The sequence below is a fragment of the Bos taurus genome, chromosome 13 (assembly GCF_002263795.3).
Source record: "Bos taurus isolate L1 Dominette 01449 registration number 42190680 breed Hereford chromosome 13, ARS-UCD2.0, whole genome shotgun sequence".
In the NCBI taxonomy this organism is placed as follows: Eukaryota; Metazoa; Chordata; class Mammalia; order Artiodactyla; family Bovidae; genus Bos; species Bos taurus.
Genome location: NC_037340.1, coordinates 45,348,342 through 45,364,476, shown reverse-complemented (window position 1 = coordinate 45,364,476; position 16,135 = coordinate 45,348,342). Strand labels below are relative to the sequence as shown.

Below are 16,135 nucleotides of genomic sequence, written 5' to 3'. Positions count from 1 at the left end.
AGGGAAATTACCTGCACAGACCTACCCTGGGGTACAAAAAGAAAAGTTGGTATTTTGCTTGTGCACTTATTTTCATGTCTATGTGGTGTGTGTGTGTGCACACGTGTGTGTCTGTGCATAGGTGGTATGTGACGCATATGCCTCACACTAAAGAGACCAATCTGGGTTGCTTTCTTTCAAATCTGAGCTCCTGAGGGTTTGCACATTCAGAGAGAGGACTGCATCTGTTTGAATCTCTGTCAGATAAACAAATATTTAAATGTAAGCAATATTGGAGAGATTGCTTTAAGCGCTGAAGCATGGCATGGCATTTAGGAGGAAAAACAATTGGGCAAGTGCCGGTGTAACTGACTACAGATCACTGGAGCAGGAAGCTTGCTGAGCATGGAGCACACCTCAGACACATCCCTGAGGCTTCCATGGATGGTGGGTCGTTTACCAGCAGAATTTACTGGTAAAGTAACATAGGGAAGCTGAGTTCCTAAGCACACATCAGAGCACAATAGCTATGATGCTAAAACGCAAACCTATTTTGCCAAGCATCCTATTTGTTTTCCTAAAAGCCCCTTCCTTCTCCCATTTATTTCCTTAGGAAGTGGGTTTATCTTCTATTTCAAGGAGATACTGTTGGGCTACACTGTTGTTGTTTTTGTTGTTTTTTTAACATTAATACCTCTGGTTTCATTTGTTTTCAGACTCAGTGCCACAAAGATGAGATGGCTAGTTGATAAACAGGATGACAGAACCATGCATTGTAATTTTTCAACAAAACCTCAAGGCAAATAAATGGAGAACAAATGTGTTTTCATTCAGAAAATCAATTTCACATACAGCATATGGGAGAGTTGCTAGAAATGTGTCTTGTGTAAAATAGAGTTTTAGGTGATGGTGAGAGGAAGCAACATGGATTTGAGAAGGATGAGAACTGATCGTATGAACCATCTACTGCATCCCTGGTTTGTTCTAATGCATCATCTTAGGAAGGAGCTGTTCCTCTTGTAGGTCCCCCTGAATCCAGTGTACCCCACATGCTGTTTGAACAAGTAGCCCTGTGTCTCTCCTGTCCCTTGTTTCCTGGCTTTGAGTGGCAAAAGCAGGTCTCCTTCTGTCCTTCCTGTCTTACAGGAAAACTTTTCTGTCTTTTATCATTGAGTACAATGTTTGCTGTGAGTTTCCTGTATATGATCTTTATTATGTTGAGATAGTTTCCTCCTATTCCTAATTTTTATCATGAACGGTGTCAAATGTTGTCAAATTATTGTTTTTTTTAATCAACTGAGATTTTGGTGTGTGTGTGTGCGCTTTTCCCTTGTTCTGTTAATGCAGTGTATTACACTGATTTATTTATGTGTTGAACCATCCTTGTATTCCAGAAGTAAATGTCACTTAGTCATGGAGTATAATCCTGTCAATAAAGTGTGGAAATCAATTTGCTAGTCTTTTGTTGAGAATTTTTCATCAATATTCATAAAGGATATTAGTCTAGTTTTTTCTTGTAAAGCCTTTCATTTGTTATTTGGGAACACTACATTCACAGAATGAGTCAGAATATGTTCCTTCCTCTTCAATATTTTGGAAGAGCTTGAGGAAGACTGGTTTTAATTCTTTTTTAAATGTTTGATAGGACTCACTGGTGAAGCTGTCCAGTCCTAGGCTTTTCCTTGTTCAGAAGTTTCTAATTACTGATTCAATAGCCTTTCTCTTTATAGCTTTATGCAGATTTTGTTTCTTTACAATTGAGTCCAAGTAAGTTTTTTGTTTCCAGTAATCTTGTTTCATCTAGATTATACAATTTATGGGCATACAACTGTTCATAGTACTTCTAAAAATCTTTTTATTTCTGGAAAATTTGTAATAATGTCTACTTATTTTTAACATAGTTATTTGTTGTTTTGTTGTTTAGTTGCTAAGTCATGTCTAACTCTTTGTGACCCCATGGTCTGTAGCTCACCAGATTCCTCTGTTCATGGGATTTTTCAGGCAAGAATACTGGAGTGGGTTGCCATTTCCTTCTCCTATAGTTATTTGAGACTTCTCGTTTTCTCACTCTAGCTAGCTAAAGATTTGTCAAGTTTGTTGTTTTTTTCTCTATTATTCTCTATTCTGTTTCACCTATCTCTGCCCTAGCCTTTATTATTTCCTTCCTTCTACTAGATTTGGGTTTAGATTTTTCTTCTTTCTCAAGTTCCTTAAAGCACTAAGTTGTTAATTAGAAATCTGTCTTCTGTTTGAATATGACAACTAAAAATTTCCATCTTGCCACTGCTTTCACTGCTTTTCATACATATTGGTATGTTCTTTTCATTTTTATTTGTCTCAAGATATTTTCTGATTTCTATTGAGATTTATTCTTTGACCCATTTTTTTAATTAGTGTGTTTTATACTTTCCACCGGAGACGGCAATGGCACCCCACTCCAGTACTCTTGCCTGGAAAATCCCACGGAAGGAGGAGCCTGGTAGGCTGCAGTCCATGGGGTCGCTAGGAGTCGGACATGACTGATTGACTTCACTTTCACTTTTCACTTTCATGCATTGGAGAAGGAAATGGCAACCCACTCCAGTGTTCTTACCTGGAGAATCCCAGAGACGGGGAAGCCTGGTGGGCTGCCGTCTATGGGGTCACGCAGAGTCGGACACGACTGAAGTGACTTAGCAGCCGCAGCAGAGTAACTGCTTTGCTGAACTGTCTCAACCAGGTAAGTCACAGACATGATAGCTCTGACTTTTTCTCTAATGATTGCCCTCAAAGTTCAAGTAAGTCCACTTCTGTGCATGGTGTCACAGCCCACAATACTCCCTTAAACAGGCAGCAGCACGTCCTCTGTGATGTTGGTCATTTGGAACAGACCTGGAGAGGTCTGTGTGGGGACAGGCAAGCCAGCACTGAGGGCTGCCTGTCTTTCCTTCAGGCTCCAGGAGCGGGGCCACCGGGAGAGCCATGAGTCTCTGAGATGGGCCAGCTACCCTCCCTCTGAACCCACTCAAAAGAAGGAAGCTCCTGCCCTGACTCCCCATGACCCCTCTGCCCACCCCCCAGCCCCTACCCAAGCGCACTTCCTGTCTTCTGTTGGAAGTTGACTATGGGTCTGGAAAGGGAGATGGACTGACCATGGTGGGGCCGTTGCTTTCCACCCCTCGTCCTTGTTGAGGGCAAGCCCGGCTCCAGGGTTTGTCGCACAGAGTCGGACACAACTGAAGCGACTTAGCAGCAGCAGCATGCTTTCCACATATTTTTAAATGTTCCTTCTTCTGTTGATTTCTAATTTTATCCCATTGTGATTAGAAATATGCATTATATGATTTGAAAGTTAAAAATTTTGTTAAAACCTCTTTTGTTGCCTAATGCATCTAGTGTATCCTGGAGAATGTTCCATGTGTACTTATGAAAAATGTGCGTTTTGCTGTTGTTGGATGGCATCTCTAATGTCTGCTAAGTCCAAATGCTCAATAGAGTTTAAGTCCTCTATTCCTTATCCATCTTCCGCCTGGTTGTTTTATCATTATTGAAAGTGAAGTATAAAAGTGTCTCCTATAATTATTTCTTTCAGTCGTGTCAATGTGTGCTTCATATATTTTGGAACTGTGATGTTTGGTGCGTAAATTTTATAATTGTTATTTCTTTTGTTTCATTGACCCTTTTATCATGATGTAGTTTTCTTCTTCATCTTTTGTAACAGATTTTGGTTGAAGTCTGTTTTGTCTGTTTTTAGTATAGCCACCTCTGGTGTCTTGCATATTTTCTTGCATTATCTTCTTCCATTTTTCACTTCAAAATATGTGTATTCTTACATTTAAAGTGAGTCTTTTGCAGATAACATATAATTGGATCCTATTATTTTTTAATCCATTCTGTCAACATATGTCTTTTGAAGCAGGAGTTTACTATATTTATATTTAGAGTAATTGCTGATAGAGAAACACTTACTTTTGAAATTTAGTGACCTGGAGGAATGTTAGCCCAGTAGGGAGAGGACAGAGGGTGTGTCTTCCACTCAGATCCAGGTCTACCTGGTGGGACAGACATTTCTGTATTGTGTGTAGTTTCCAGTATGGTCGTGGCATTCAATAGTCACAATCATTGCTATCACTATCATCGATTGAATAGTCACTATCACTACTTTGGCGATACAATCTTGAAATAATCAACTCCCTGAATGCTAAGGCAGCTTCAAGAGCAATCAAATCAAGAGCTAAATTGAGTGGTATTTCTAAGTTGACAAAGGAAAAATTTAATTGAAACTTTAAGTGACCTTCAAATGTCAGGAGTAAATAAAATGGTAACAACTGCATTTTTGACAGCTGTCACCAACTAATGGGAATGCCATAAAAACTCGTGATCAGGGAGCATTGGCATATCCTGTGTACTAGACTCATCACCATAAATTCTGTCAGATAAGTTCTCGACCTGATAATAATCTTACATCAGTGCTCTGAATTAGCTTCAGCTACACTGATGGAGAGACAGGTAGAGGAAAGGATCATCTCCATAACAATGACAACCTCCTGTGCTGACAAATAGCTGAAAGATTGGAAGCTATTTGCATGAAAAGAAAAGGACAGAATTTCAAGGGAATTTATGACAGAGCCTCCCTCACTTACGTCTGTGACCTTCTTTCTTCTTTAATTTGGGGTGTTTGTTCTCGATGCATTTGTATAATTTCACACGCAGACATGAGTAAAAAAATAAAATAAAATTCTCACGGCTTCTCCCTCTAAAGGAAAGAAGATATATTTGTCCCACTAGCACAAGGTTAGTTCTTTTGAGCATCGCCAGCATCTGGAGATGCAGAATTTTTAACCTTCAAGCTGATTCAGCTGGTCAGTGACTGCTTTGCTGAGGTGTCACAGAGATTCAACAGGGTTGAGGGTTGTTAATTGATTTTGCCGCTTTGTTGAATACAGCAAATCCTTCTTGTTCAGTTTCTCAATTTCAAATATTCTGTGTGTATGATACCAAAGCAATGCTCCCAGTAAGGCTAAAAAAACGATAATAGATGCCCTGCCCATAGTTACACCTACTTTCTAAAAATTTTATAAAAATAGATTAAATGTTTGGGGAAGATACTTAAAACATTTTCTACCAACTAATAATTTCTCAATATTTCCTAAAACAATTATTATTAAATACAGTGTGTAACATAAAATTGTTATTGATATTTTAAAACTGATACATTTAAGAATAAGGTATTCTTAATATTTCATACATATTCTGAATATAGATATTCTGAATGTGTAAACAACGTGTATTATAATAAACCATAGAGGTAATATTTAGGCTTGGACCAAGTGCCAAAACTAGACTGCTGTCTATTATCCTAAGACATCGAGCTAAAAATGTTTTTATTTTACCATTCTAAATAGTTCTATGTGTCCCCATAAACCACCATAGCTTAAAGTCTAAAATGTTTACCATCCAGCTCTTTCCTGAATAATATTTCTGACACCCCCGCTTAAGAAACAAGAGTTGCACACAAGCACAAAACCAAATCCTACAATATAAGTAGCCTTGAATAACCAGAAATGCATTTCTCTGTTGTGTGGACTAACGGTATCTAGTGTCCGTGTATGTGTATATGTTAGAAAATGGACAACTTGGTCTGATCTTAATTCACAAGAGATGTGACAGGTCTCTTGTACACACATAACTGTTCATTTTGGGTGAAAAATGTTCATTAAGAGTAGAAATATGAAGTTAACTTATGGTAAATGGGCATTTGGAAATTTCAGGCTGCATAGGTAGAAACTCGGAATTAGAAGTCTGTTCTGCCTTTTCACACCATCTCAGAGCAAAAAGGATTTTGACACTTGGTCAGAAAGTCTGCAATTTCTTTCATGCACTTTTGACTTTTTTGTTATAATTTTGAACAACACAAAATTTTTTTGGTAATGCTAAAGTGGACGAGGTGCATTCCCAACATACCCAGAACTCTCTATCATTGCACTTATCTCATCAATCTGTAATCAACTTATGTGCTCAATAGACTGTGAGATTCCTGATGGGAGGGGTCAGGTCTTGTAACAATTCATCACTGCAGTGCCAGCCTATTAGAACCACTCATTAAATATTAACTGCAATTGTAATCATCACTACTACTACTATCGCTACTGTTTTCCTCCATCACCTAGTATATGCTATAATCAAGATCAGTTGTTTGAAACAACTTCACCTTCAGCATTTCAGGAACAGAATGATTTAGAAGCAAACATGTTTTAGCTAGCTTCAGAGCAAAAGAAAGCAGATATGCTTCTTCTGTACATGTCTCCAAGGCAAAAAAAATATTGAAGCACAAAAGTTTTCTAAGAAGCAACTGCAAACAGAAGAGCTTGCTAGAAGTCCAATTTGATCAGAGCTGACATGAGCCAGAGGGGAGGACCAAGGTGTGACTGGAGACAGCAATGCGCGTTTGGCCTGGTGCTGCCCTGAGTAAGATCCAGTCAGAAGTGATGCCCTATGAAAATCATTAAATAAGGCCCACTAAAAATACTTCCCAACAGTCACTTTTATGCACCAGGGAGGCAAAAGGGCAGCAGCAAAAAACAAAAACACAATCTTTACTTTTATTGCCTAAAACAAAGCCATGAAAGTGGATTGGATTCTATTGATTCTAAGATGGTAAGTATGACTGAATTCACTTTCCCATTTAATGTTAGATAATACATGATCAAGTATGTGATTTATGCTAAATTTAAAGAATGAGCAATGATCTTTTATCAGAATTATTGAGTAGAAACCCAGGGGAAAATTTAAAGTTAAAACACATGAAGATAGACAAGTTGTTCTTACCAAAGGTACCTATAAAATACCAATAGATTTAAACGCGTTGCATGGATAAGTGAGTGGGTAGTTTTCAAACGTCTTCTCATAGTTTGTGCTTGAATCTTACTCAGTCTTGAACGGAATCAGAGAATTAGCCAACTTTCTAAAATGCTATGAAGCAACTATAGTTCACAATTAAACTGAGGTTATAAAGAATTTCTGTGGGGAAATCTTTTTCCAACCTAATAGGTGGATTTATACAGTTAACATACAGGAAGAACTTGCTGTCTTATCCAACCCCTGTCCCTGTTCTTCAAATTGTTGTAAATGAAAGAGAAGGACCAACTTCACCAACTCTTTTGCTGTCAACTGTCACCAATGTCACCATTCCTGTCCTACCTTTCCTGTCCCACCTGGGACACTTAAGTTATTTAGAACAGCCCACTGCTTTAAGTCTGAATTCTTGATTACTGAAATGCTCTCTTAACACATGTCTGTAAGGTTGAATATTTGTTTTATTCTGTTATTTTACTTTATCTTATTCCACGAGCACTTAGAGGAATGGGGCATGGAATGCATGCTTCTTTGGTGATATTAAAAACTGGAAAATAGGGACTTTCTAGGGGTCTAGTGGTTTAGACTCTGCACTTAAACTGCAGGAGGCACAGGTTCAATCCCTGGCTGGGGAACCAAGATCCCACATGCCTCGTGGTATGGCTAGGAGAAAAAAAATGGAAAACAGTCAATGGAGAATCGTTGGCTTGCTTCAACGTGTATCTACTGAGCAGCTGAGTTCTTAGAAACAGCATCATATGTGATGTGGGTGCAACAAACAGCACATTTCCTAGCTCTCAGAAATGTTTTCAGAGAGGGGAGTGGAGTCAGGAGCCCTTGAAGAGATGACGTCATAGAATGAGGCCGGTTTGCACACAGAGCTATTTCTGTCCCACGTGCACCAAAAGAAGGATGGAGGCTCCGAGCAGAAGACGGGTCAGGGGAAAACTGAGATGAGGTGGGGAGGGAGCACAGCCAACTGAAGTCTTTCAGAGGTTTTTGTTCAGCGGCCCAGGTTTGCAGTTTGTTCTGGTGAACCGTTACCCGCCTGACATGGGGTTACCAAAGCAACTGCACTTAACGAATTACTGTCATAGAGCCCTTGAAAAATTGCAAAGTAATTGCCAATAAATTAGTTCCTTTGCCCCATAAAACTGGCCTACGAAATAGGAAGACGCACTATTATCAAGATCACCCTATCATCCTTTCAGGTGAGGCTGCTGACCACACAAATTCACCATTGATAGCAGACTAGCACTCAACACCAGGCTTTCCGATCCCATAATCACCAGTCCTATTGTAAAGTATGTGTGACCAGGATCAATGTGTATGTCCAATAGCTCTCCAAAGGTGGCTTTTCTCACCCCCTCATCCATTCAATGACAGCTTTTTATTGAGGGCCTACACTATGCCTGCAATGGACGTAGGTCTGAAGGTGCAGTGATGATCTGACAGACAGAACCTCTTCCTTTGTAGAGCTTGTACGTTTAATGCAGAAGCAAGAAGCCAATAAGATAAACAAACACATGTGCCATGTTCAGTGTGATGATTAAAACCTATCAGAACAGGAAACAGTGCAACGATGAAATTTTTAAACCCATTTGCAGCTTTCTCCCTAATCATGCAATGTGTACCTGTGAATATTAATATGTTACATAGACAAATGTGTACACATATTTATGTATTTCATACACTCCAATGACCTAGGGGTTCTGACAAGTAGGATTTTAGTTCAAGGAATCTTACTGGTACTTTACTAGTGGACTACAAAGCTGACATATAAATTAAGATCTTAGAGAAACTTGAACAACTCCTTTCATAAGAGTTCTCTGCTCTGGATGAAGAGAAACATAAATTTAGTTTACTTTTCCATGTAACTACAGCTCTGACTCAGTTAAGATATGCCCATTATTAAAATATTCATCAGCGTGAAGTGCTAATTTCTGTAACATCCTCTTCAATCAGGCCAATCACTAAATTGGCAAGTTTCTATTTCCACTTGAATAGGCTAAAAGGGGAATCCTTCTACAAGATCTAGATAGAGTTAGGCAATTAAAATTCGTGTGGAAAGTTAAATTACCCAGAAGCGACCAAACATCTCTATAGCATAGCAGAGAAATCATCCATAAAACATAACAAATACTCATAGCCTCAAAAAAGAAAAAAAAAAGGAAGACCAGCCAGATATCCTGCTGTGGTTCCTACTTTCTACTTTAGATATTAAGAAAGTCAACTGCTAAAGAAATGAAGTTAATTACCAAAACGACACAGGGTGGTTGTCAACTTCTATATTTCTGCCTCTTCTCTGGCTTCTTTGAAACACAGGTGACTTGATTCTTTTTCCTTGACTTCCTCTCCTTTGAACCTCGTGGATTCTCCTGTGGTGTAATTTTACAGTCGAAATTATCATCTAAAATGTGATTGACGAATCTACATCCTTGACCAACTCTCTCTCTAAGCATCTTATGCATGTTTTCATCACTTATAACTTAATGGATATTGTTTTGGGGCATTTTATGCTAGTTATCATCTAAGCATAAAACTGTTCCTACACTACTTCCAAGCTCAGGAGATGGATAAACTTTGTCCCACAAGCAAGCCACCTCGAGTCACTTTCTACTCTCCCCTAGTTCTCCATAAGCAGTCACCAAGCATATCAGAAGGTATTTAATATATGTCCCTTAAATTTTACTCATATCTTATTTCTACTGGAATCACCCTCAGTATCTTTCCCTTGGCTATTGGAATTGCCTTCTAAAACTTGTTTCTCTTATCCTGGTTATTCTTCCAATTAATCCTTGACATTCCTAAGATAGCCTAGTGTAAGAGAAACTGCTTTAGCTGACATCCAACACACAGATGGTGGGAGCACTACCCTCAAGCACTGGCCTCAGCTCACAGGGAGCACAGGGTTTAATTATGGACACCGTGTTCTATAATGATACTTGACAAATGGGAACACTTTTTCTGGAAGATGACTGTGTCCAGAACATAAATGCTTTATGAAAGAACTATGAGAGATTTGGAGATCGTAATAAATGAAGGACCGCTGAAAGACCTGCCTGGATAAATTTAACCTCAAGAAGGAAGGACAGAGGTAAGATATCTGGCTGCTGATATAATATTTGTTCATGTGTAACAGAAAAAGGATCATCTATATTCTAGCCAACGCTCGACAATACAAATACTAGTATTAACAAGTGGGAGCTGTAGGGGATTACATACAACCTGTTAAAACAAAAAGCATTTTGGCAACACCAGCTGTGAAACAGCCTTTATGAAAAAACAAGAGGGTCTCCCCTTAACAGCCTCTTTGATGGGGCCCTTGCAGGAAAAAGGGGGAGTGAGATAGAAAGACAGATGCAAGATTCCTCCCAATTTTAATGTTTCTAACTGGACTTTATCGGAAATACTCAGAAGCCTTCGTGGGTAGTCTGCTCGTCCTCTTGGCAAGTTAACTTTTTCACAAATGGAGACTGTACCTTCTCCAGGGGATGTTCCTGACCAAGGGATTGAATCCAGGTCTCCCATGTCGTAGGCGGATTCTTTACCAGCTGAGCCACCAGGGAAACCCTCCCTCTTTTATTTTTTTTTCACTTACCAGCAAAACTGTCCCAAGTTGAGGAAGTTCCCTTCCCAGATGATGGCACTTTACTGAAGTAGCAAGTGCCACATTCAAAGCCAGTGGGACTTCTTTTCCCTTGTGCTTTAATCGTGTGACAAATGAGGCTGAATTTGCATTTACACAGCATTTCAGGGTGTCCGCCTCCTTGCCCACTGAACCCCGCACTGCACGACACTGCATTATCCCTAATGGCTTATCAGGTCTGAAATTTAGTATTTGATCTTCTTTTATTATCTTCCCCAGCTATATTCTATACCTAATTTTTTCCCTGAAATGAACATTATTGATTTACTTATTAAATATTGTCTGCCTACTGTGAAATCTTCACACAAGCAGGATGATGAATCCCTTTTAAAAATAATGATTATCTGCAACACAATGCCTGAGATGCTAGTTTTATAAGGACAGTTTGAATGGATTTGAACTAAATGCAGAGTATAAAAACTGTCCTGGACTCTCTTGGATAAAAGCTTACACACTGTTTCTATCTCCTGAAGAAAAAGAGGAATCAATAAGTGATTATATTCTTAAAGTAAATTACATTTCAGGTTTTGTTCTGTCCAGAGCAGTTAAGAAGGGATGATGACTGCAGGTTAAATCTAAGGGCACAGAGAAGAACTTTAGAGGTTGTTTGCAATGGCTGGGGGCAGAATTCAGAATAACGTTTAAAGGTAATAGTAGAATTAGCATCCTTTCATTAAATAGTGTGTTCCTTCCTCAGATACACTTTGAGCTAAATCTAACCCTACAGGAAACGTCTGCCTTTTCCACATGTATGGACAACGTCTCCCCCAGTGTGGACAATCCCAGGCTTCTCAGGATGAACTCCAGACTCCTGGGTCTCATTGGAAACCCTGCATCCCACCCACCCCGAGATGTACCCCCTTCCTCCTCATTCTTGCCTCCTCCAGCTGCTGCTGCAAAATAGACCATCCTGAACATAATGACTGGAAACCATCACCGTTTGCTTTTTCTCATGAGTTTGTATATAGCTAACCGGTGGATCACAAAATCTAAAATTTCATGTATTATCTTGGCCTCTGACCTCCTCCAGAAGATAAAAAAATCAAGTTGCCTGGTTCATGTTAGAAAGGTAATAGAAGCCTGATGTTAATCCCTGGTAAAAAGGTACAAAAAAGAAAACTACTTTTTTTTTTTTTTTCATTCTTGCAGGCAACTGCCTGCCCCCAGAGAGGACACTGAGAACCCGGGAGGCTGTGAACACTGTTACTGCCTCTCGTCCTGGTCCCTAGCGCTAGTTCACTCTGGATGAGATAACTGAACGACATCACCAACTCAATGGACATGAATCTGAGCAAACTCCAGGAGACAGTGGAGGACAGGGGAGCCTGCCATGCTATCAGTGGGGTCATGAAGAGTCGGACATGACTGAGCGACTGGACAACAACAAGATCTGTATCTGAGGTAGTGTGTGTGTGTGTGTGTGTGTGTGTGTGTGTGTCCTCTCCAACTGAGATATTACAATTTCATGAAAAATACCGACAAGCAAGTCGATAGAAAGGCAACACAGACTGAAAGTGGTTATTTGCAGCAAATCCATACAAAAAGCAGTAATAATCAGAATATTTAAAGAGTTCCCACAAGGAACTGCCCTGGTGATTCCATTGATAAGAATCTGCCTTTCAATGCAGGGGATGCAGGTTCGATCCCTGGTAAGGGAGCTAAGATTCCACATGCCTTGGGGCCAAAAAAACAAAACATAAAACAAAAGCAATACTGTAACAAATTCAATAAAGACTTAACAAGTGGCCAATAACAACAACAAAAACATTTAATGAGTTCCCACAAAACAAAAGGAAAAGGGACAAGAAAAAGAAATAAAGAAAAATAGTCTCTGTCTATAAAGAAGCTCAGACGGTAAAGAATCTGCAATGCAGGAGAACCAGGTTCAATCCCTAGGTCAGGAAGATCCCCTGGAGAAGGGAATGGCTACCCACTCGAGTATTCTTGCCTAGAGAATTCCATATACTGAGGAGCCTGGCAGGCTACGGTCCATGGGGTCACAAAGAGTCAGACATGACCGAGCAACTAACACTTTTTCATAAAGAAGCAATTAGAAGAGATACAAGTGGCCAACAGTCACATGAAAAAATGATCAATTTCATTAACACAAAGGAGAATGCCAAATAAAACAAAGTTGAGATTTTAGTTCACCACATATTCAGAAATGCTAAACAGGAATATATTATGGTGGCCCAGAAGCTGGAAAATAGGGGGAGATATCTTGCTGTAGTCTATTTAGCAATATTTGTCAACACTTTGTAATTACATGTTTTTACTGTGCAATTTATGTCCATGGATCTATCTGATGTAGATGTGTCTCTACTCAAAGATGTGTTTACTGCAGCATTTTTATAATAACCCCCAAATTAAAAAGCACACAACACCTGCCAGAGCTGGATAAAATGTCCCACGCCTCTGGTCCAAGTGCATTTACATTCTCATATCTGAATATCATATACGAACCAAACTGAATAAATTCATAATCACGCCAAGACAGGGAGGTAGGCGTAAACAGAATAGGAACCGACAGGCTCCTGAAGCATGGAAATCAGATGAGACAAACCATGTCAGGGGAGCTGTGGACTGTCCTTGAGGAGCAAGAGTGGGGTCTTTGCCTGAGCAGAACAGCATCCCTCCAGGGCCCCCAGGGAATCGGGGACACTGACTCCAGGTCTCATGCCAGGGGCCTCAGGGGTTCTCTTCCTACAGCCCCTGTGCCCAGGAAAACAGGGAGCAAGTCACCGGCTTGAGCAGCTCAGGGGAGAAGGAAGAGGGAAGGGAGAGCCATCTTTCAGCAGCAAGAGCCATGTGGGGCCACACGCGTGCGTGTGATGACGCCTGCTGGCACGAGCCTGTCTGCCTCCAGTCCACTGGGACGGACTCAGTGGATCTCAAGCAGACAAGCAGGATGAGGAACAAAGATGGAGAGGGGGGTGTGCAAAGGTGTGATGTTGTGAAGAACTGTGGTGTCTGCTGGTCAAGGAGGAGGTGTGCGTGCTGTGAGGGATGGCGAAGGGGAATAGGACAGATGGGTTCAGAGACAACAAGCACGGAGTTGGGGGGTGCGAAGATGTGGTGATCAGAAAGGGCGTGCTCAGCTAGACGTGGTAGGACCCTCCAGTCTAGGAGGACAAGAGGTCAAGGGGTGGAGAGGCTGGGATGGTGGAGAAACCATCTTAATGTTGGCAGGAACTGGACCAGCAGCGATGCAAGGTGGAGTGACAGGGCGCCGGGCACTGCCACCTTCAGGAAGGAGCGAGGGGCCGGCACCCCAAGAGCAGGGGTGGGAGCACAGACTGAGGTCCCAGAGTCCATGCTGGAGGCTGTGGGGACAGGAATGCAGTGCAGAAGGAGGGGAGGAAGGAAGGAAGAAGAGTATAACCCAGAGGGAACACAGGAGGAGATGTAGGCAAAATCACCCATCCGCTCTGGGCATATGTGCATAACCTCCTGTCCCTCATGTTCCTGTTGTTACTCAGAAGATGCCAGGTGACGCTTTAGAAGCAAATCGACCTGAATCTCAGGAGTTTGCATGAAGGGTTGTATCCGCCACAGTGGTCTCCCCAGGGGCCTGTGGGGAGGACTCTGCTCCACACCCTCTCCACTTCCTGGTGGCCAGTGGGGTTGAGGGAGGATTGGAGGGTCCCAGGGAAGTTTCCATGCCATTCTGCTCACTGCCCACCAGAGAATCAGTAGCAAGGTGCCGCCCAAGGACAAGATGACTGGGAAGTGGGTGTTGAGGAGAGCTGGATGTTCAGCGGGCACTAAGCATCTTTTCCACTCCTCACTCCAGCTCTCAGCTGGCTGCTGAACTCAGCATCATGGGGAATCAGGTTCTAACAGAAGGCAGAGCTATTGGGTAAACACTGAGCCTCATAGGAGTTATTTGCAGGCTAAAAGTAGACTTTTGATGAAGAAAAATCTGACGCTCCAAAAGGCAAGAGGCCTTAGTGGAGAAAGTGACAGATTGCAGGGATTGCAAATTCAGGTGACCAACCTGCTTCTCCTACGTGGGCCCACCTGCCAGACTGCATTCTGGGTGTGCCTGTAGATCAAGCCACTTACTGCAGGTGAGATGATTCACATGGTAGAAATAGAAGGGTGAGAAGGGGGCACACATCAAGCTGTGATGCAGATACTGAACAAAACCCCATTTATGCTGCCCTATGCTAGGACCACATCCTTTCATGGACATTAACCAATCAATTTACCCCACACCTCATAAGATATCAGTTACTACGAGCTGAGCAATTAGAGGGCAGGGGAGGAAGGTGTGGGTGCCAGCCCAGGCGGTGTGCAATGAGGAACAGCCACAGAAGGGAGGAAGCCCCTGGTCCTCTCGGAGGATGCTGAAAAAGCATCCTGCTCTCAGGACTTGGAGGAGACCCACTCATCTGCCAGCTGTTCTGTCACAGAAAGTGCATTTTCAGTCCAGGGGTCATGCATTTTCAGGAGGGACTCATGTCAGGGACTGGACGGATGGATGGTGTTCCCTGCACCTTCACCTTGAGCCCGAGCCCATCTGTTGTCCTCGTTCGGAGCCCCAGGGGCAAGGTGGAACCCTTGGGGCCAGCGGGCTGGGAAACCAAAAGTCAAGGGAAGCCTTCAGTTCCTCACCCGGGCTTCTTTGAACCAGCTCCTCCCCCAGTCCTCTCCTGCTCTCTGCTGGCCCCGGATTCTGGCTGCTCTTGGTGACACATCTCCCAAAGGTATCACACGGCTGCAAGATGCCATGAGAGATGTGAGCACGCAGGTGCATATGCATACATGCACACACACATCTGCACACACTCATGAGTGCACACACAAGTGTGGATACACATGTGCATGCTCATACACAAGCACACATATATACTCACATGCGTGCACACATGCACATATTCACGAATCTGCATGCACACATGTGTGGGTAGATGTATGCACATTCATACACAAGCACAATGTATACTCACACATGTGTGCACACACACAGGAGGATGTCTGTTACACCAGGGTGAGGACCACCTGGCAGAGAAGGGCTTTGCCTTCATTCCCTAAGTAAAGGAAGGTCCTTGAAGGTCGCAGGTCAGCAAGGATAAGGTCAGTATCATATTTCAGGGGTCAGGCTCTGGCATCAAGGTGGGAGTGTCAGGGATGTAGATTGATTGGGCCAACTGTCCTGTCTGGGAGGACACACAGGGTGGGGGTGGGGGGCGGGGGAGCTCAACTCCAAGAGGGACAGAGGAACTGGAGACCAGGCACCACTGAGAGGGGAGGGGAGTGGCGGACCTGCAGGATGTGCGTGTGTCCATGTGTGTGTGCATGTATGTGCATGCCCACAGGGTCAGTGAGGGAAAGGAGGGCTTCCAGGAAAACCCTGGGACCCTCCCTAGGGGATCAGAGACCAGGAGGAATCACCTGGAAGACAGAAACAATACAGCCTGATCACCACCCCCCCACCAGGTCTGCACACATTCTCATCAGGTTGGGTTCGCTTCCACTACCTGCTGGTTTCTCCTCTGGGCTGGTTTCCTTCTCATGTCTCAGAAATGCGGCTGGTTTTCACACTTTCTGCTCGAGCTGGCTGTTTTAAGTCAACCTGTCATTTTCATCCTCTGTGCCCAGCACAGTGCCTGGCTCAGGGCTCAGACAGTGAGAAACAGGCTAAAGAGGGGTGCATTCAATCCCCTTCAA

General features: G+C 42.4%; 2 long non-coding RNA genes across 2 annotated transcripts in view; one reads left to right on the top strand and one right to left on the bottom strand.

Annotated features, from left to right (window-relative positions):
- LOC132346912 (uncharacterized) overlaps positions 1–824 on the top strand; it is a 17,603-nt gene extending 16,779 nt beyond the window's left edge. The window contains exon 4 of the long non-coding RNA XR_009496911.1: positions 696–824. This is a non-coding gene — a long non-coding RNA (uncharacterized lncRNA). The remainder of the gene's footprint in view (positions 1–695) is intronic.
- The window catches only part of LOC132346913 (uncharacterized), an 18,889-nt gene extending 2,754 nt beyond the window's left edge, over positions 1–16,135 (bottom strand). The window contains exon 1 of the long non-coding RNA XR_009496912.1: positions 15,946–16,135. This is a non-coding gene — a long non-coding RNA (uncharacterized lncRNA). The remainder of the gene's footprint in view (positions 1–15,945) is intronic.